Source organism: Pongo pygmaeus, chromosome 10 (genome assembly GCF_028885625.2).
Source record: "Pongo pygmaeus isolate AG05252 chromosome 10, NHGRI_mPonPyg2-v2.0_pri, whole genome shotgun sequence".
Taxonomy (NCBI): domain Eukaryota; kingdom Metazoa; phylum Chordata; class Mammalia; order Primates; family Hominidae; genus Pongo; species Pongo pygmaeus.
In genome coordinates, this window is record NC_072383.2 from 62,782,659 (window position 1) to 62,804,901 (window position 22,243).

The window sequence follows — 22,243 nt, forward strand, 5'->3', positions numbered from 1 at the left end:
ACAGGCTCCTGCCACCACGCCTGGCTAATTTTTTTGTATTTTTAGTAGAGATGGGGTTTCACCGTGTTAGCCAGGATAGTCTTGATCTCCTGACCTTGTGATCCACCTGCCTTGGCCTCCCAAAGTGCTGGGATTACAGGCGTGAACCACTGCACCTGCCCATTATGTATACTTCTTTTATTTATTTAAGTTTCCTCCACTATTTTATTTTGTGAGTTGATGATTTAGGCTTCAGGCAAGGGGGAGAGATATCCCTGGGTAGGCACTGGTTGTAGCTAAAGCAGGTGGGTAGATGTAATACCTAATGGTGGGAAGAAGTTCCAGTCTTGATGAAGTTGGCTAGGGTAGTTCTCAATTTGATGTGCTGAGGTTTTATCAGAGTGATGGGTGGGAGCTACCTCATCTCCCCTGCCAGGCCAGCAGGAAAGCTATCCACTTTCCAGCCTCACTCCTGTCCCAGTGTTTCAGCTATTCAGATCAGACAAGCACCTCTTTTCATCTGTAGAAATGTTTATGTTCCAAGTAGGGAGGAGTTGTGACTGCCTTTCGTGCAAACCTGAATCTGGGGAGTGCTCCTCCTGTGAAGATGCTGTCACCTGAATTGTTCTAGGAAGGCCATCTATAGGTGCATACATGCTGCATTCCTGTGGGAGAAGCCCCAGCTGTGTGTGCAGTAGTGTACTGGAGGGGACAAGGACCCCTTCTCCAAGACCCTTCATGATCACAGAGGCTGCCTGCCTGTTGGGGTAGAAGTGTAGACTTTCCCTGCTGTGCCCAGCACTGCAATTGTGTCTCTGCTGTAAAAAACTCCTCACTAGCAGAAAGATCTGGGACTCAAGGTCTGCTGTTCAGATTTTTTTTGTCCCACGGGGTGTTCCCTTGATGTGGTGCTCTCCCTCTTCTCCTAGGAACGGGACTTTATGAGAGCCAGACTACAGTGATTGTTATTGTTCTTCTAGGTCTAGCCACCCAGTGGGGCTACTGACTCTGGACTAGTGTCTGCAAGTGATCCAGTGATGTGACCTGACTTCAGGTCTCCCAGCAGTGGATACCAGCACAAGCCTTGATGATGGTGACAGGGGAGTGACGCAGACTCTGTGAGATTCCTTGGTTATAGATAGGCTTAATGTGCTGGCTTTCTTGTATGCTGGTTATAATTTTAGTGAACTTGTTACGTGGACAGGCTTAGGCCCTCTGGTAATAGCTGAGGTCACGCAGTTGATTTCTCCTTACTGGGTGCAGTGTTATTCTACTTAGAGGTGCCATAATGGACTGTGTCAGTTGGCTCCAGCCAAGAGGTGGCGCTTGCAGAAGAGCACCAGCCACAGTAGTAGCAGTGGGATTTGAGCTTGCCCTAAGTTTTTTGGGGGAAGTATTCTGATTTCTCATGCAATGAGCAGGGCTATAAAGCTCCCAGAAGTTTATGTCCTTTGTGTGAAGCTACCAGGGCATGTGGAGGGGCACAACCAGGTGGGGGCAGGGTTAGATGGATCTGAGGGTCTAAAGCTCTGACTCTCCTTCAGAAGGGCCCTTCCGTGAGGGTTTGCAGGGTGATTTCAGGCTGCAGGGATAATGTTCCAGAGGGGAATAGAACTGCCTCTGCTGCACAGAAGAGTTTGCAAAGGGAGTGGGGAGTAGCCAGTGGCAGTAAGCCTCACCCAGCTCCCACACAGTTGGTGAGGCCAATCTAACTCCCACAGTGCTCCACTAACAGCAGCAGGTTTAGATTCAGGCAGTCTGCACACAGAGCTGAGATCTGCCCCAGGCCATCAGCTTCCCCACAGAGATAGCAACCTCAGCTTTCAGGCTACGCTCCTTCCCGCCTGCCCACAAGGCCAGTGCCCAGCTCCTGTGTTCACTTGTGTCTGCAGTGCATTTCCTGCTCCCTGCCTTTTCCCCCTGCCACTGTTCTGGTCAAAGGAGTTCTTCCCCACTTGAGATCATACCACAAAATTTAGTTGGGAGCTTCTTTCACCCTGTAACCCCTCCCTGAGCTTGTTGGCTGACTTCTCCAATGGCTCCTATAAGATATAGTCAGGAATGTCTTCCCTTGGTTCATGCTGGAAACTGGGAATGCCTGCAAGTCACTTTCTGCTGCTGCTTCCATTTTTATAGTTCATGTTGCTCTCTAAATCCATTCCAGTTCAGGTAGGGTTAAGGCCTTCTCTCATGGTCTGGATTTTCAGATTCCTTGGTAGGGATGTGTACTCTGGAGGCTGACTCTCTCCCTGTCACACTCAGGACTTACAGTTTTTCACCAGTCTCATGGAGTAGGCTGCAGCCTGCCACTTTTTTCAAAGAATCTGTGGATTCTTTAGGTTTTTCTGTTAAGTTCCTGCATTGGTTCTTGGGGGAAAAAAAATCACAGTGTGAAACTCTACACACTATTCTGTCCTTCCAGGTGGGAGAGGTAAGCTAATACTGCCTCTAGTCTGCCACCTTGGAAAAAAAAAATCCATTTTGGATTGAAAAAAAATTTTTAAAGGAAAGAGAATGAAATTTACTAAATCCTAGAAAAGAAAGAACTTGAAAAAGAGGAAGAGGAAAGAAGGAAACACTAGAAATCCTACATATCTGAGAAGTACAAACTAAATGATGAGAAACTAGATGAGAAAATTGGGGCATTCCCTTGATTCAGTGAGGAATAGCCATGGCCACCAAGGTGAGACCATTGGCTATCATATTTGCAGTTGTTTTCTGTGTGAGTTCAGCCCTATAGTTATAAAAAATACTTGAGTGATTTGGGGGTGAACTGAGTCAATAGAAAGCTATCCTTTTAGTCTGACTGTTGCTTTACATCCAAGTCCCTGTCAGCTATTTAGGGTAGCATGAGAATCCCAGGCCTTAAAATTCAAGTTTCAGCTAGTTTGCCTCCACAAGGCTTGGGAGACAAACCAAAGCCTTTGGGGAGTGTGTGTGTGTGTGTGTGTGTGTGTGTGTGTTTGTGTGTGTGTGTGTGTCTCTGTGTGTAACAGTACACGTTCTACAATATTTCTCTGTGATGATTTGGGTGAAAATCTCATGCATATTTGCCAATAGTTGTGGTCCCATCACCCCTTGTTGGATATGGAGCATCATTATATGATCTTGTTCACAGCCTTTGGTGGGTCAGATTATGAAATCATAACTCTTCAAAGAAAATCTTTGAGGGCAGGATGTAAAGTCCACTGGAAATTACTAGGAAATATGAGGAGCTCTGAGTTCTGTTCTTAATTTTTCCAAAGCCTCACCCTATGACTAGAGCAAGAGATTTCAGTGTTTGCTGGTGAACAATCTATCAGTTTGGACACTTAAAAATTTCTATGGAGTAAAAAGAAGTGGTCACATTTACACATGTCACCACCAGTAGCAAAGTAGGTCCTGAGTTCTATGGCAACTTCTTCCTGACCTAAACCCCATTTGAGGACATCTGGGAACCCAGGTACCCTAATTTCTTTCATTCATTTAGCAGCATTACTGGATTTCAGTCCCCATGGGAGCTTCAGGAATGGCTGGGAATAGCCATTTTCTCCACTTCAAGCAGTGAAGAATATGTGCTCCTTGCTATAGGCAGGAACAGCAGAAGTCTTAAAAGGTTTTAGATCTCAGTTCTCAGCACATGTTTACTTCACAGAGCGGTATTTACTTCACAGCAGGCGATCAAGTAATGTTAAAGTTGAAAGAGGATCTGACTCTCAGGGTGCACAAAGGTTTGACAATTTTCTTTAGACATAATTAGTTTCTCTCTAGTGTATATGCTTTTTTTAAAAAAATACAAACAAAAAACAATCCCGGAATTCTTAGAATCCCAGAATTCTGGGAAACAAACAAAATTATCAGGTTGGAGTGATTCTGCTTCATGGCTCTCCATAGATAATTTAAAAGTGAATGGCTCTGTGGTTGGTCAAGCCACAGAATAGTTCCTTAGAGACCAGTGGGGAATGCATATTTAAGGCATGATGGTGATCAGGCCTGTTCTAAAGTGAGTTATGGTGCTAAACACTGCACTACAAGCACACATGGTGGAAGTCTATCTTTGAGCTTAGAGTTAGTCCACCCTCCCTTCATATGGTGAGCTCTAAACTGCTTTGCAGTGAAGAAAACATTCTTAATAAAGAACCCCACATGAGGAAGGGATGCCTACGGTGCCCTCAGAGAAGCCTGCTGTGACTCCAGAGGCTGTTAACATGCCTGGTTGCACCCTCTTGGAGACCACATCTTTTTCTCCAGAGCACAGACCTTGCTGTGCATGGAAACAATTACCCACGTCTTCCTAGGCTTCATCAGTTCAGGGATTGGGTGTATTTTTATTCACTACTGAGTCCCTAGCACCTGGTATAATGTCTGGCACAAAGTCAACATTAAGCACGTAAATGAACCAGAGCTTCCATGAATGAACTTGCGCTATCATTCTAGATGTAAGAATCATAGTATCAAGGGGTCACTCAGAATACCTGCTGCTATTAGCTCTGTTGAGTTGCAATTCTGCTCACTCCTTCCACTATTAAAAGAAAACTAAAGGAGGTATATGTATTTATGTATGTGTGTGTACACACATTTGTATTATATATACATATATGTATATTAGGCATATATACACACATTCATATATTCATACATTCATATTCATATTCATTCATATATGTGTGCATACATCTACATACATACCTATATATGTGTATATATGGCAAAGTCATAAAAGCAAACAGCAAATTGAGACAAATACATGCAGTAAATATGAAAATATATAATATCCTTATTGTATGATGGGGAATATCAGCTAAGTAAAATGGAAAGAGAAAGAAAATTTGCTATTTCAAAGTTAATAGTAGCCTCTTTGTATATAATATGGCTGCACATTGGGATTATCTTGGAAGATTTAAAACATTCTGATGCCTGGATCTGACCGGAAGGTTCTGATTTAATTGGTATGGGGCATGGCCTGGACACTGGTTTTCAAGATCTCTCCAGGTGTATTAGTCTGCTCAGGCTGCCATAACAAAATGCCACTGTGTGGATTAAACAATGGAAACTTATTTTCTTACAGTTCTGGAGGATAAAAGTCTAAGACCAAGGTGCTGGCAGGGTTGCTTTCTGGTGAGGCCTCTTTTTCTTAGCTTGCAGGTGGCTGTCTCTGTGTTGTGTCCTCACATGGTCTTTCTTCTGTGTGCATGGAGAGAGAGTTCTGATGTCTCTTCCTCTTCTCATAAGAACTCTAGTTCTGTTGGATCAGGGCTCCTCCCTTATGACCTCATTTAACTTTAATTACCTCTTTAAAGACATTATTTCCAAATGCAGTCACACTGGGTGTTAGGGCTTCAACATATGAATTTTGGGAGGACACAATTCAGTCCATAACACCAATGTGGAGCTAAGGCAGCAAAGCATTGGTCTAGGGGCAGACAGCAAATCATTTTGAGGAGATTCTGTTACTTCTGTGAGAAACCACTCTGAATCTAAGGCAACTTGTTATCTCTTGCCCTAGAAGTGCCCCAGGGAAGGAAGACCTTTCCTTGTGATTTGACAGAAGATCACGTGGAGAGGGAATGAGGGTCCTTTCATGAGGAATGGGATCAAGATTTCGACCCCTACTGTTTTGATAGACAACCTTCTAGCGAATTGAGATGATCTCAATGAAGGTCACTAGCAAGAAAAGATCCTAAAGGATCCCAAGAAGAATCTTTTGTGAGAGAAGAGGGAGTCTGGTAATCTAGGCCCAATGTGAGGCCATGTTTATAGCAGCAATTATAAAAACAGTGGCTGATTGCCCCAGGACTCTTTTACCTGAAGTAATTTTGTTGGTCTGGCTCAACGTGTTTGGCTTCAAAGTAGGTGACATTCAGTGATGGATAGTCCCACCAGGGTGTCATGGGTGGGAGAACATTGGTTCTCTAATGGAAAGATGAATAGTAGTTTGGCAACAAACAGTAGATGTGCATCCTTCTTCCAGCTCAGGTATGAACTCCTTGAGGGCAATGACTGTGCTTGGCTGCACAGTTTCAACATTCTTTGAAGATATTGAGTGTAATTAATGATCAGTTTCACTGCACTCTTCTCAGCTGAGGCTTGGCCTTAGACTCTCAGTTTCCCTGCCTCCAAATTATTTTCTTGGACTTGTGAGTGATAAGTCATTGGAATGGAAGAAAGTCTTTATACACAAGTACCTTCTATGTTCTGAAAGAGAAAGGTAAGAGGTGCCTCAGCCTTGGTGTTAAGCCTGTGAGACTCTTCCAGCCATGGGGGCAGAGGCTGCTGGCACTCGCCCTGGAAGACAGAATTTAATCCAGGTCTCAGCCATCCTTTAAGTCTTTTGCACGCTCTTAGTGAGTCTGTGTGAGCATCACTTCAGATGTGGTGAGAAGCTTACATGGAAACTATTACATCAAAACGTTTCATTTAGTTGGGGGACTGTTTGGAAAAATCCTATTTTTTTTTTGAAGGAACAAAGAGAAGCTGATGAAAAGATTTGAGGTTATAATGACCGAAGTCTCCACTGCCTTCCTTCCCTCCCCTCCCCTTCTTCTAAAATGAGAGAAAAGAAATAAAGCTAGAGAAATATCTTGAATATAATAAGTCTGGCAGGCCAGGCTTTTAGTGAGGATAGCATGTCATTGTAATACCTTTTAATTATAGCTATATAATTATAAAAAGGAAAGAAATTAAAAGATGAAAATGTGGTTTGTAATGAAATTACCGTAAATACCATGGCAAACTTTAAAGTCGTCGTGCAAATTCATAATACAAAAACATGGATGTGGAAGTTAATTTCTCCTCAAACTAGAAATTAAAATTTTGTGGACTCGTGGTCTTCCTTGTTAGCTTGGCATTTCCTCCTGAGTACACATAAGCATTGTTAGTTATGCAGACATAAACAGACCTTTAAAAAGTTAGTGTCCTGGTTGGCAGCCCTTATGTTCTCCAGGCCACTTGGGCTGACATAGAACTGACTCAAGTTCCAAAGACAAATGGTGGAGACATGAAAAGAAAGCTAGTCCAATTGCCTGGACGTTTTCAATTACTTCTCCGTTTGGAAGCAGGCATGTGTTTTGTTTGTGATGCATGAGTTTATCTAGCCCTCTTTATTTAAAAGTCCATTTTACTTCCCATTGAACTGATACATTTTCATGATTGAGGATAGGGGATCATAATTGCAAATTGCTACGTTGGTCCTGAGGCCAAAACTCAAGGTAGTAGATTGGAGACTTAAACAGCTTACATCATCCTTTAGTGCCTTCATGCTTCCCACAGGCTAGCTCCTGTTTGTTGAAATACTGCTCATGGGGTCAATATCATGAGATCAACCTTCCTAAGCCTGTTCCTTAGCTGCACACTACTAAGACATCTTAAAAATGTGAAACCTTGATTCAAAGATCAAATAAGTGAGTCTGGCTCACTCACTATTGCAGACCTTTCTCTGACATTGTGAAAATGCTTAACACATGTACAAGTGATGGTAACTTGTGCCCTCTTTTTGCATATGAAAGAGACTTTTTTCTTTTTCTGAACCAAGAACAATTATTTTGCCATTTTAAAAAATACCATTGGCTTATGGGCTAGCACAATCAATTAAGAGGTATAATTTTATGCCTCTGCTATGAATAAGAGGTTAATGCTGTGATAGCTACCTAAAGATAGGACAGCAAAGTAAATTTGAGGATGCCAAATAGAAAAAGATATTGAGGAAAAAAAGGGGTAAATTGGAGAAGGCCTTGTATACTGGACTTTTTTTTTTTTTTTTTTTTTAAATATAGATAAGGAGACCCACGGAAGGTGTTTAGGCAAGGAAGTGACATGACAAAAATGGTATTTTGGGATAAACTGAAAGAGAATAAGTAGGAAGGTGTTCACTGCCTGCCCTGTAGATTCTGTGGAGGCAGGAACACAGTGGAAACCGCCTGGCTTTAGTGTGATTCTGTGAGAGCCCAGCTGTTGGGAAGTGACTCCTAGGGCTGGGTAGAAGGTCTGGCTCCTGAGAATTCTCTCCTCCCTCCTCTCACTGTCTCCACCCAGTGGGCCAGGAAGTTTCAAGTGAGGGATGTCGCCTTCTAAGCAGAGCAGTATCCCAGGTGGAAGGAAAGGGGGTTCTTGGAGGGCAGAGGCACCTGGCTGGGGATATTTGCAGCTGTGTGTCCTAGTGGAGGTGAAGTTTGAAATGGCCTCGAGGGATTGGTCACATTTCTCCATACCCCTATTTAAACTCTGAGGAAAGGATCAATCTAAGACCTAGGTGACTTTGATTGGCCCCTCCGTCCAGAGCCACTGTGCTAGCCAAGCCAGCAGATGTGCTGAATACATCATGGGGGAAAAATATGGATAAATAGAGGAATTTGATTGCTATAAAATGAAGATAAGCTGAACAACCTATAGCAAAGGAAGTTAGAATTAGTGGACCAGAGACATAAGAATATAAAACAAACATAAATAGCCACAAAGGAGGGAAAAGATAAAAATATCAGAAATAGCAAAAAGAAATGAGCTTCACAAAGAATATTCAACTAGAGAATTGGGTAATAAGAAAGCAATAGATGAAATGAAGAACTCAATAAAGGGATTGAAGAGCAGAATGTAAACTTTGGATTAACTAATCAATGACCTGGAAGTCTCAAACTCCTAAGCAGCAGTAAGAAAGAGAAGGACTGCAGTGTTTTTGAAAGGACAAAAGGTTAGCACTACCCTTGACAAGGATGGAAGAGGCCCTCAGGCCTAAAAATAAAAAAAAATAAAGATAAGTTCTTCATAAAAAAGAGAATTAAATGATATGGAATATAGAAATAGAAATGTCAACATGATAACAATCTCAGAATGAGCCTCGGCAAACATGGCGAAACCCCATCTCTATAAAAAAATGAAAAATTAGCTGGATGTGGTGGTGCATGCCTGTGGTCGCAGCTACTCAGGAGGCTGAGGTGGGAGGATCGCTTGAGATGGGAAGGTCGAGGCTGCAGTGAGCAGTGAATGCACCGCTGCACTCCGGCCTCCAGCCTAGGTCAGAGAGTGAAACCCTGTCTCAATTAAAAAAAAAAAAAAAAAAGGTAAAGTCTCAGAATGAGAGAGAAACAATAAACAGTAGTGGAGAACTATTTTGAACTAATGATAATCTACACAGAAATACAGATAAAAGCTTTAGATTGAAGGGGCTTCTCCAGTGTTGTACAGTAGAGATAAGAAAAAAAATCAACACCTAGATACATTACATTATCAGGAAATTTAAGAACTTAAAAGAAGATTCCTGAGAGCAAGAGCAAATGACCTTGGAAGGAACAAGAATAAGCTGTCATCACACTTCTCAATAGCAACACCTGATGCAAGGAGACAGTGCAGCCATACTTCCAAAGCACGAGAATGTTGCTCCCGGGTTTTATACCCAGATACATTATCACTGAAATGCAAGGGGCAAAATGAAGATATTCTTAGGGATGCAAGGTCTAAGAATGTTTATCTTGCAAGGACATGCTTTGAAATGCTGCTGTAGGACAAAAGGTCATTCTAGGAGGATGATAAGAATATTGGAAATGTGTTAGTCAGTGCCCAGTCAGGAAGACAGAAATAATTTTCGATCATTCAAACTGAAAGGGATTTAATATGGGGTGCTGATTCTAAAGATATTTGGAGGAGCAAAAGGGAAAGGGTGTTCTACCCAGAGCTCAGGGATCTGCTAGCACACCTGGGAGAGAGTGTATGAACCACCGTCACTGGGGTCACTGCTGGAACCATGGAGCCATTGTCCACCAGTGCCACTGAAACCACAGGGCTGGCATTGAGCAGGAGCCACCTACCTCTGCTGCTGCAGCTGAGGCACTGTCAGAAACAATGGCCCCAACCTTGTTTCTACTTGCCAGTCAGGCGCAGTTCCCCCAGATTGGCAGAACCAAATTTAACTTTAGCTGTCAAGGAAGTCTGGGGAATGTGGCTTTCTGCTTACCTGTCTTCCAGAGGAGAATATAGGAGAGTGAGTATGGGGCTAAGGGCCAACAGACAAATATCTGACCTTGGGGCTAAGGGTCTGTAAACAAACTAGAAAAGTTAATTCCTGTCCAATTAAAGGGAACAAAGAGAGAAGACAAGAAAGGCACCCCCATTACAATCTAGAACAAAAACTGACAATACCAATATGACCAATACCAACATGACCAACTAAAGCAATTGTAAGATACCACTTTATGGACATCAGAATAGCAAATACTATAAAATTGAATGATTCCAAGTGTTGGCAAGAATTTAGGGGAAAAAAAGGCATGTGAGAGTTAACTGGTACAGACACAATCTGGCAATACTTAGAGAAACCAACGGTGTGTTTATATCCTGTATGATCCATCCAACTGACGCCTGGGAATATATACCAGAGAAACGCCTGCAACATATCCATAAAGGGCCATAATAAATTATGTCCCCTGCTACCTTTTATGTGGTAGCAGACCACATAAAAAGATTAGATTAGATTAGATTAGAAATTAGGTGTCTATCACTAGGAAGTTGAATAAACAAAATTTGATGGGGTACATACTATGGAATATACACCAGGTATATAGGAACACTATGGATAGACAAAAACATAGTGATAAGTAAAAATACAGATGATCCCCAACATAGGATGTTTCGACTTAGATGTTTTGATTTTGTGATGGTTGGACATTGATACACATTTAGTAGAAACCATACTTCTAGTACTCATACAATCATTGTGTTTTCTGCTTTCAGTACAGTATTCAGTAAAGTATATGAGCTGTTCAACACTTTGTTATATAATGGGCTTTGTGATAGACAATTTTGCCCAACTGTGGGCTAATGTAAGTGTTCTAAGCTAAGCTGTGATGTTCAGTAGTTTAGGTATATTAAATGCATTTTCAATTCACAATATTTTCAACAGTAACAAGTTTATCAGGATGTAACTCCACCATAAGTCAAGAAGCATCTGTGATAAAAAGTAGAATAAGACTTTTAGCACAATTTACTATGAAAAATAACACACATACACAAAAATCACTGTATGGCTTTTAAGAATATTGCAGTGGGTTGAATGGTATGTCCACATTCCCAAAAGATATGACCACATTCCCAAATTGTGAATGTGATTTTTTGGGTAAAAGGAGTCTTTGCAGATGTAATTAAGTAAGAATCTCGAGACGATATCATTCTGGATTATCTAGGGGGACTTTAAAATCCAATGACAAATGTTCTTATAAGAGACACACAATAGAGGCAGGGGACTGTGTGAAGACAGACAGAGATTGGAGTGGTTTACAGGTTGAATGTACACAGCAAGTATGCAAATGTATACAGAAAGCAGACCTTTGGCTAAGATTAGCTTTATGGCATAGATAAACTTATAAACTGTATTATTATAAGCCACAAGCCAAGGGACACATGGAGACACCAGAAGCTGAAAGAGGCAAGGAATGGAATCTTCCCTGGAGCCTCTGGAGGTTGTATGACCCTGCCAACACCTTGATTTTGAGACCTCTGCCTTCCAGAGCTATAAGAAAATAAATTTCTGTGGCTTTAAATCACCAAGTTTGAGAAAATTTGTTACAGCAGCTACAGGAAGCTAATGCAGATAGCTATCCAAGAACATACATTGGCACACATTAGAGTGTCTATGGTGAGGAAGGTTAGGGGAGTGGAGTGGATGAAAATGGGTAAAAATAAAATGAAAAAATGAGTCTTGGACAAATTAATGAGACAGCCTGCCACAACTGAGGCATATGACCAACTCCATGTACCTGAGGTTTTAAAAATGTAATTTCCCATTTCAATTTACCATTTCCTTTGAATTCTAGAAGGATTATATATTTTCTCTCTTTGCTAATCGGGGTTTTTTACTTTCAAAGAATAGTCTGGTCAGGACTGTATATTTGTCCATAAAGTTTCCTGATTTTCATGATAATTGTTTTCAATAATAATTTCATAATTGGATGAACTTTTCACATATAAGATTATTAGCTATAAATATATTAGCATATATAAGCTACAAATATATATTATATGTCATATTAGCTACAAATGTATAGTATTAAGTCTGTTGCTTAGCTTTTTCCTTCTGAGTGATATATTTTTGACCTACGCAAGTCTGGAATTGTTATGTAGTTAAACATGTAACAGAGCGTTTTTACAAGTTTACCTGTGCCATAAAGCAAATCTTAGGCAAAAGCCTGCTTTCTGTATACATTTATATACTTGTCTGTGTACATTTAATCTATAAATCACAGTAAAAGTAATTTAGCAGAGAAGGAAGTGATTGGTCTTGATTTGAAATCCTCCCGAATAAAATCTCTGCAACAAATAATGGCCCTAAGAAGCTGTTGGCTGGCATTTATGGTGAAATTTCATTTGTATGTTTCATTCTTCATTCATTCATATCCTTTAATAAAACGTGAATTTGAGAGCTTCTTTGGGCAAATACTATTGATATAGACAAGATAATAAATAAGGACATAGGCAATGATGGCCCATGGCCTTCAACTTCAACAATGAAGATAATTCAAATGTGGGTTCTCTAGAACATGAATTTTTGTTGGTTTGCAATCCTTATTTCCTACAATTCTGCTTGGCCTCAAGAATTGAGACTCCACCTCCACGCTCTTTTCTGACTAGTTCCTGATGGTTCCGAATTGGTTTCCTGTGACTGCTGCAACAGGTTACCACAAACTTCATGGCTTAAAACAACACAAATTTATTCTATTAGCGTTCTGGAGGTCAGGACCATGAAATCAGTTTCACTGGGCTAAAGTTACAGTGTGAGCAGTCCTGGTTCCTTCTGGAGACTCTCGGGAGGAACCGCTTTCTTGCCTTTTTCAGCATCTAGCAGCTGCTTGTATTCCTTGGCTTGCGACCCTTTCCTCCATCCTCTGAGTGTATCACTCTCATCTCTGCTTCCATCATCACATCTCCTCCTCTGACTCGAAGTCCTCCTGTTCCGCTCTCAAGAGGACCTTGTGATTACATCACGCCCACCTAGATGATCCAGGATACTCTCCCTATCTCAGCATCCTTAACTTAATCACATCTTCATGTCCTTTTTGCTAGATATGATAACATTTACAAGTCCGGGGATCAGGATAGGGACACATTTGGGGGCTGTTATTCATCCAGCCATAGTTCCTGACCACAGTGAGGCATACATTCTGAATTTCAGTCCCACAACACTGAAGGGCCTAGATTTGCCGTGTTGCAATGAGCAATCCTGTGGTATGTGTGGGGTGAGTACTAGGGCTACTGTGAGCCCACCAAACCACAGGCTTCCTCAAGACCTGTCGTGTTGGGTCACATTATAGAATTAATGTTCCTCGTGGGGTTCTTTTCCTGTTTATGACTTCAGGTCCACTGCTGTCCTAACCTTGGCAGCCTCCTACTCTGGTGGGCTGCATGGTGTCACCCCATTATCAGCCAAAATGGCCAGGGGACTGGCTATGAGTCACAATGATGCCTCTACTGACCGCAGTGGATGAGACCTCTGGATTTGGGCATCAGCTGTTTTGCAGCCCACATTTTTCTCCTCTGCGCTTGGTCACATTACAGTCACAGTATTATTACTGTTGGCCATTCTTGAGGACCAGGGTCACAGCCTGCCCTATCCTGCTTTGTCCTGGCTCTCCCGTCATGAGTGATGACAGCTTGCAGCCAAACTGTGAATGCTGTCCTGGGAAATCTCTCTGAAGGTTTCTAGATCTCTAAAGCTATAGCGTGAGGTTACAGTCAGCCCGCCTGGGGTCTACAGAGGTTGGATAGCAGTGACAGGAGATTACCTTGGCGAACTGCACACCGGGGTCTTCTTCCACACTGTTCCCTCTTTCCCTTTAGGACCTGTCCTCGCTCTGAGTATTAGGTAGCTATTGCTGTGTTACAAATTACCCCCAAACATAGCAGTTTAAAACAAACATTATCTCACAGCTTCAGTGGGTTAGGAATCTATATGTTCTGGCTATAACTTCCTGTTCTTCACAAACCTACAGTTAAGGTATTGGCCAGGACTGGAGTCATCTCAATGTTTAACCGGGATTGGATCTGCTCCCAAGCTCACTCACATGGCTGTTGGTAGGCTCAGGTCCTCACTGGCTGGGAACATTGGTCCCTTGATTTATGGGCCTCTCTATAGAGCTATTACAATATGGCAGCTTATCTTCTGCAGAATGAGGGGTGGTGGCGGGGTTGGAGGGAGAGAGAGAGAGAGACAGAGAGAGAGAGAGACTAAGACAGAAGCCATGATCTTTTTAATTACCTAATCTTGGAAGTGATTTTACTTCTGCCTATTTCTATTTGCTAGAAGCTAGTCACTAAATCCAGCCCACACTCAACGGGGATGGGATTACACAGGCAGTAAGTACCAGAAGGCAGGGATCCCTGGAGGCCACCTTAGTGGTTGCCTGAAACATCTCGAGAGGAAGTCAGAGAGAGAGAATACCATCTGCTAGGAGTGAGCAGAGTTCACATGAGTTGAGAGGGACCATAGGGACCCTGAAGATAAGGTGTGTCATGAGCACAGTTTCCTGGGACCTCGGTTGTTGTGAGCATTGACTCATACTTCCATGCACATTGCTCCCTTTTGGCCTGGGCTGCTCTCTGAGCTCTATTTTATTCCTCTGAAGCATGTAATCCCAGCTACTTGGAAGGTGGAGGCAGGAGAATCACTTGAGCCTGGGAGGCAGAGGTTGCAGTGAGCTGAGATTGTGTCATTGCACTCCAGTCTGGGCGACAAGAGTGAGACTCCATTTAAAAAAAAATAATAATGCATTGGGTTGATGTTTGAAAATATATTACAACAGATGGGAAAGGGATGAAAACACCTGGGAATCACTGAGTCAAAACAACTCATCTGGGCATGCATAAAATGTTATCTCATTTTTTTTTCTGGAGTAGAAAGAACATAGACTACAGAACTTGATGGATCTAGTTTAAATTCCAGTTCTACCACTTACCAGCAGAGTGACCTCATGTTTTATTCCTCATTTGTAAAAATCTGGTAACAATACATAACTCTCTGGGTTGTACTGGGATTGACCAAAACAATATACAAATGCTTCTCAATTTATGATGGGGTTACATGCTGATAAACTGATCATAAATGGAAAATATCGTAAGTTAAAAACGTATTTAATATACTTAACCTTCTGAATGTTGCACGTTAACCTGGACTTACCTTAGTCTTGCTCAGAACACTTACATTAGCCTACAGTTGGGCAAAATCATCTAACACAAAGACTACTATAATAAGGTGTTGAATAGCTCATATAATTTATTGAATACTGTACTGAAAGTGAAAACAAAATGGTTGTATGGGTACTTGAAGTATGGTTTATACTAAATGTGCATCAGTTTTGCACCATCATAAAGTAAAAAAAAAAAATTGTAAGTTTAACCGTCATAAGCCAGGGACTACCTGCATCTGAAATGCTCATGGTACACTGCATGGTACCCAGGAGGCATTCTAACTACAGAGCTCTGTACCCTTCCTTTCCCTTCATTATCCAGTTATCCGGTACGTGCATAGTGCTGACGTATCTTGGCATTGGCTAGCCAATTATCCAGAGCATCCCAGCATGCATGCAAAGAAAACTGCTCAGTGAGAATGGCTGTCTTTGTAAGGAGAATGTAGGGCTGGCTCTCTGCCTCGGATGCAGGGGTCAGTGGGGCTGCCGCCAGCCGTCTGCAGTGTTAGCCAGGGAAATCAACTCACAGTCCTCCTGGCACCTACTGCTGGACTTGGGTAAACATAATTACAGCCTTTAAAAAGAGAAGAGGGAAAGCAACCAAGATCCCCACTCACCATGTAAACAGGATGTCCACTGAATGGCAGCATGGAGATGTTTATGTTCTGTTCAGGGGACAATTGACAAAAGGCCTCTGGGAGCCTTTATTGCTGCCTGGGGCAGTGGCCTGCCAGCAGTGGTGGGGCTTGGGTTCTTCTGGGCATTGTGTGATTGTGAATGCTGAGCTTCAGCTGAGAGCTCTGGGGCTCTGTTGTCTGTAGCTGGGATGCAGTCCTTTGAGACTCTGGGTTGGTTGCCTGCCAAAGGCTCTTCATACAGATAAGTTCATTCTGGTGTCCAGTGCACAGTTTCCAGCAGGCCTCCAGTGACCTATGAAATAATGATCTTAACAACAGCCATCACTTAGAGCAAGGCAGTGGGCTAAATACTTCACATGGATTATCTGATTTACCTCTCATGATAACCCTTTGCATAATTTTGTCATCCTCATTTTATAGCTGAGGAGGTTCTGCAAATGTAGGCCACGGGATTTGAAGTCAGATCAGCTGGATCCTCAAACCTGAGCTTAACAGTAAGCTAGGTGAAGGCAGGGACTATCTGTCAAGTTCAGCATGCTATCTCTAGGGCCCAGCATGTGTCTGAGAAAACATTTATTGACTAAATGACTAAAAAAAAAATCTACCAAAATGCTGTCCTCCACTGACTTTTTACAGCACATATTTTTTTTTTCCCCAGAGTGAGATTGTGTTGCACTATTTGTTCCACATGTCCCTGCTTCCACCGCAGTGACCCAGGGCACACATTGGTCAATGTTCACTGCTGTTGAGTTTTGGGCACATACTGAGGCATAAAGGTTGTGGAGTAATTGGACATGTGTCAAACCAAGAAGCCAAATCTTGCTTCAGTCCAGTTTTCTCTGGAATTTTAGGCAAGGAAAGCATCTTTTGGGGCCATCAAATGCAGCCTGTTCCTGAAGGAGCAGAAACAGTGAAAGCGGACACTTGTCTCAGCTGGCCTCTGTCTCTAGCATGAAATCCCTGGAGAGTGATTTTGCAGCCCCTCTTCCAGAACACAGGTGGGTTTGAGTGGAGCTGTGAAGATAGCCTGAGCATGTTTCTCAGAAATGTCAGGAGGTGGTCCCTCTACCTTTAGAATTCTAAGTAAAATTGGCCAAGACTTGAGTGAAGGGAGGAGGCAAGCTTGTTTGTAGAAAGAACTAGGGCACTGACATGCCAACTCCAGAATACAGCATGGCCCTTCTCTAAAGTCTGAACTTTTAGATCAGAGGGAGACACAGCCTTCAGCCTTTCCCTTCTCCATTCAGGTCTCCTTTTGGAGAGACAATGAGTGGTGGCAGGAACTCCCCTGAAATGGATCTGCCTGGAGCTGAGGCCATAATTACCTCAATGTTGCTAGCATGTCACAATCAAGAGCAGGTGGTTGTTTTTAAATGGTCAAAGTTGTAGGAGTATTGCTGGAAAATAAAAAGCATTTCAAAGACTGCCCAGATTGGTGGTGTTTGTGTTGTTTGGGTGATGGTAAGATACTGGAAATGAAGAGGTCTTTTGTGTGTGTGTGTGTGTGTGTGTGTGTGTGTGTGTGTATCTTTGTTGTTGATGGTGAATTTTTTGTCATGGTAACCATTACCTTCTGAGCTATGGACCTCTGTCCCAAGATCCTGGAGCCGTAAGTTGTTGAGGTGTCCTGTTGAGACACACGAGACCTGCAGATAGGCCTGGGATTTCAGGAAGCAGTCTGCAACCAAAGGTATCCTTCAACATCCTTCTCAATGGCCTCTTTTCCTATGTTCATTCATTCCTGCACCCAGCTTGGCCTTCTATCATCTTGCTTTCCTGAAGCCCCTGGCTGTGTAGTCTAAGCTCCCACTCCAGGAGGTTGTCTCACAGGGCCCAACCCCACACAGAACAGTGGCCTTGTCCAGCCCCCCCGGCATGCTAGTGTGTGACATTCTCTTTATCTTTCTATATGAAGAGAAGTCCTAATATGAAGAGAAGTCCTATACTTGTTCATACCACTGTGCATTTGGAATAGGCTGGAAGGACATTTCCTGGGCCTCTAACCACTTCTTCTGCCCACATTTCCTATACAACCTGGCTTGGCGTTTCTACTTCCAATCTGCTTGAGTCAGTGCCAGATTTGGGGCTTGATACTGTGCATATATCACCTGCTTCCTAGTCTCAGGTCTGCTTATACCACACACACACACACACACACACACACACACACACACACACACACATATACTCCCCTACATCCAAACTCTGGCTATGCTTAAAGAATCCTTCATTTAAGGGTATAAAAGTCGAGTATCGTGAGAGAAGGATGGGATGGGTTATTTTCTTTGGGTCAGTTACCTTTTAGTTTAATAAGCAATATCCAAGAGGCATGGAGATAATAGTCCCTGGTTGGAGAATCTCCTTTTTCTCACTCTTAATATTTCCCCTTTGAGTTGCCATTGGATACGTACACTCCATCAAGTCTGGAGTCCAACGTCACAGGCATGGGTTTGGAGCTAAGCTTCTGCTGACTGTCACATTGGGCAGGCAGTGGGGACCACAGAAATTCCAGGTGAGCTGATGGGATTTAAAGAATAGTCTTGGAATTAGGGATGTGGAAAGTATCAGTATTTATCTTTGGTATAGGCGACCTTCCTGCTCTGGAACCAAACATTTTCCCTCAAGAAACTCTTTTTTATTCTCAAGTCTCATCAGCCATAGTCACACATGGGATCAATCCCCTACTGGTTTTTATTATTGTGACTGGGAATTGTGATCCAATCCACTCCACCAGCCCACTACCCGCTAGCCTTATTGGCCTATTGCAGCCTACCCATGTGTGTGGCCAGGGAGGGCTACGCTTCTTCCCTCTGGTTTCTGTTTTCCCCATGGTTTCCATGTGGCTACTGCTGCTGCTGCTGCTTCCTCTTGGCTCTGCCCCGGCTCCAGCCATCTTCCCTATCACTGGTGGTTGCTGCTTCTGCAGGGCTCTGATTCTAGGAGTTTCTCTTACAAGGCACAGCTCCACAAAGCAGAGTAGCCTTGTCCAGCCTCCCTGGCATGCTAATGTGTGACACTCTCTTTATCTTTCTATATGAAGAGAGGTCCTATACTTGTTCCTGTCACTGTACATTTGGAATAGGCTGGAAAGAAATTTCCTGGGCCTCTAACCACTTCTGCCCACATTTCCTATACAAACTTGGTTGGCGTTTCTATTTCCAGTCTGCTTGAGCCAGTGCTTGAGCTTGCTGCTCTGTATATATGTGACCTGCTTCCTAGTCTCATGCCTGCCTATATAGCACAAACAATGGAGGTATACAAACCTTCGAACCCCATCTATGCTGCCATGGCTCCAGAAAGCACCATGATCCTTCCAAGCTTGGCTAAGGGTTCTTTCCAGATCAAAATGGGAGGACATTTTTTGCCTCCTTAGGTGACAGGGCTTTCCACCAACCTTCCAGTGGAAACATTGCTATGATAATTCAGTTTCATAACTAGCTTGCTAGAGTTCTAGAGAAGCACCTGAACTTCTGAATAAGTTCAGGTTCAGGAAATGAGGCAAGATTGTTCAAGTGTTTGAGGCGTGAAGCTCTGATCATCAACCCCAAAGTTTTCCTTTTCCCCTCTCTCAGGGAGTCTGGAACCCTCAGGAGTTGAAACTTTCCTTCATGGTCCTCTTGAAAACTGTGAGTGCCCACACATAACACAAAACTCCCGTTAGCAGCATTTTCATTCACAAGGAGACCCTTTGGGGTCCATACAGATTTTTTTTTCAGGCTAGCCTAAAAATTATATTTTTTGAAAAAGATAAAAGACATTATCTGTAGCTTGAGAGGCAGGAATTGTTTCTTTTTAAAATGCTTTGTTGTACTTTCTAAGTTTTCTGCACTTAAAAAAATAAGATTCAAAGAACCCAGCAGATATTTGCTGTTAAACCTGAAAACACTTCTCAACCCCACTCACTTAAGAATCTATATAGTGGGAATCATGTTTTCTAATGCCCTTAAGTGTCTTAAAAACTTATCTGTTGGTTGTCAGTTAAATAAACACCCAGATGTGCTATTTCATAGATCATACAACATATCAAATGTACCCCTTTTTATTCTCTGTATTCTGCATGGCTCCTTGGTCCCTGGCTTTCAGAGCTGAGCTTAAGTTCTTTGTCAAGCCAGGTTGACTATAGCAGACAGAGCTCTCATTTCCTCTCAGCTCAAAGGAGTAAGTGACTGTTGTGGTTCATCTATGGGAGACTGTGCTAGCAGGGCTTTACTTTCCTGGATCTGCCGCAGAATGAGATAGAAAGGGAAGGAGCTGTAGCCACAGCATCTGGGAAGGCTGTAGTTCCTGCTGATGCTCTTGGCTCAGTCAATAGAAGAACAAACATGAGGATCAAATGGATGATCATAAGAGTCTTTGTGGAAGCTGTGGAGGGCAAAAAAAAAAAGAAGGGGATAAGTTCTGAGTAGAAAGAGACTAAAAATGAATTCAAATTCATTAGCGTTGCTGGTGGAGACTGTTAATGATTCAAAGTATTTATTTGGATCAGAGAGTCACGGGACTGTTCAATTGAGTGTTTATTTAGAAAAATAGAGCTAGCAGACTCTCCAGAAAGTATAAATTGGGCCTTGGCAGGAAACCAGCTTCTTTTTGCCATCAGAGTGTCATGCGAGTCTCAGGAATGGCAAACATCTGTTTGAAGGATATCCTGACCTTGAATCGGCAGAAAACTCAGAAGAAACTGCATCAGGATTTGCTGTGTAGTTGTCATTTAAGACAGCAAGTGCAGTGGACATCACTGTGGCCAAGTATTAACAATGGACCAACTATTCAATAAATATTTTCTGAATGTCTACTATGTGCCAGTTACTGCTATGTGCTGGGGATACAACAGTTACTAGGACATACCTATGGCCCAAATAATTTATTGCTTCACATAGACACTGGGATAAAAGTTCACAGTGTGTTGTCAAATATACTGTACATTTACCGTGTTCTTGTGCAGGTTAGAATTTGGTGGACAATTACAATGGATATAATATACATCAGTGAGAGAAGCTAAGCCTAGCTCACTATCTTGTACTGCCTAGTTAGTCATTTTTTTTTTCTCTTGACCATTTACTCATTAAAATATTGGCAGGCCCACTGAGGGTGGTTGTGTTAAGATTAAAATTATGAAAATATCCTGAAATTCATGAGCATAAGTTTGCTTTTGCACACTTTGTGCCAGATATTTTTCAGAACTTGTATTTCTTTTTTTTCTTTCTTTTTCTTTTCTTTTCTTTTTTCTTTTTTTTTTGTGACGGAGTCTCGCTCTGTCACCCAGGCTGGAGTGCAGGGGCGCATTCTTGGCTCACTGCAACCTCCGCCTCCTGGATTCAAGCAATTCTCCTGCCTCAGCCTCCTGAGTAGCTGGGATTACATGCACTGGCCACCATGACTGGCCAATTTTTTGTATTTTTAGTAGAGAAGGGGATTCGCCATGTTGGTCACACTGGTCAGAATTCATATTTCTGATTTTATGTAGGTAAAATGGTAGATATACATTATGTAATACCACTGGTGAGTGCTACAGCAATATCTTTTAATTAAGGTATTAATATCTCTGCCATTAGGTGGGTATGAAAATTGACACTAATTGTGATAAAGATGATAAGTAGCCTCATTATGCAATATGAAAAATATTTACTTTTCAAATTTTTAAAAAAGTTTCATAATTGTAGCCTGTAGTCCTAACAACTTGGAAGGCTGAGATGGGAGGATCACTTGAGCCCTAGGAGTTCAAGACCAGCCTGGGCAACATAGTGAGATCTTGTCTCAAAATAAATTTTTTTTTTCCAGAATTATAGATAAGAAATGATGGACTTAGAGTATTAGTGAAGAGTATACACTATAATTCAAATAATTTATTGCTTCACATAGATACTGGAATAATAGTTCGTAAAATGTGTTGCCATGAATATACTATACTTTTGCTGTGACTATATCATCAGATTTACCTAGAAAACAATAGAGTTTTCCTTACAAACAAATTTAATTGGAGGAAAATCACCACCACCTCTTACTGAAGATCTTTTGCCATTCATGTTTGGGTTGTTTCCCATGTTTCAAGGCTGGTATTCCCTTGGGATCGCTCTGCCAGTCGACTTCTTGTGAACTGTAATGTGAAATAGGAAACAGAATACCACCAGAGCCACACTAAAGCTTCTGAATTGGAGCCAGGAAGTATTTAATTTGATGCACTAAACAGCATAAAGCCAACATCCTGGCCCATGACCCCAGTGGTGTCAGCATCAACAGCTCCATGAAAGCAGGGGTGGGAGGGATACAAAGATGGGTTGGTGAATACAACCCACTTGCCTCGAGTCTGCATTTGTGCATCCCAAACTTCTTCCCAGCTTTGTACTTTCTGTTCCCTCTATCTGGAACACACTTCCTTACGACTTTTGAAGAACCAGTTTCTTCTCATCATTTAAGCGTCAGCTTTGATGACACCTCTGAGGGAGGCATTCCTTGACCACCCTATTTATTTATTTATTTATTTGA

The 22,243-nt window shown here is 42.2% G+C and overlaps 1 pseudogene; it reads left to right on the plus strand.

Annotated features, from left to right (window-relative positions):
- The first annotated feature begins 8,620 nt into the window (after positions 1 to 8,620).
- On the plus strand, positions 8,621 to 8,714 carry LOC129011084 (U6atac minor spliceosomal RNA; annotated as a pseudogene).
- The last annotated feature ends 13,529 nt before the right edge of the window (positions 8,715 to 22,243 follow it).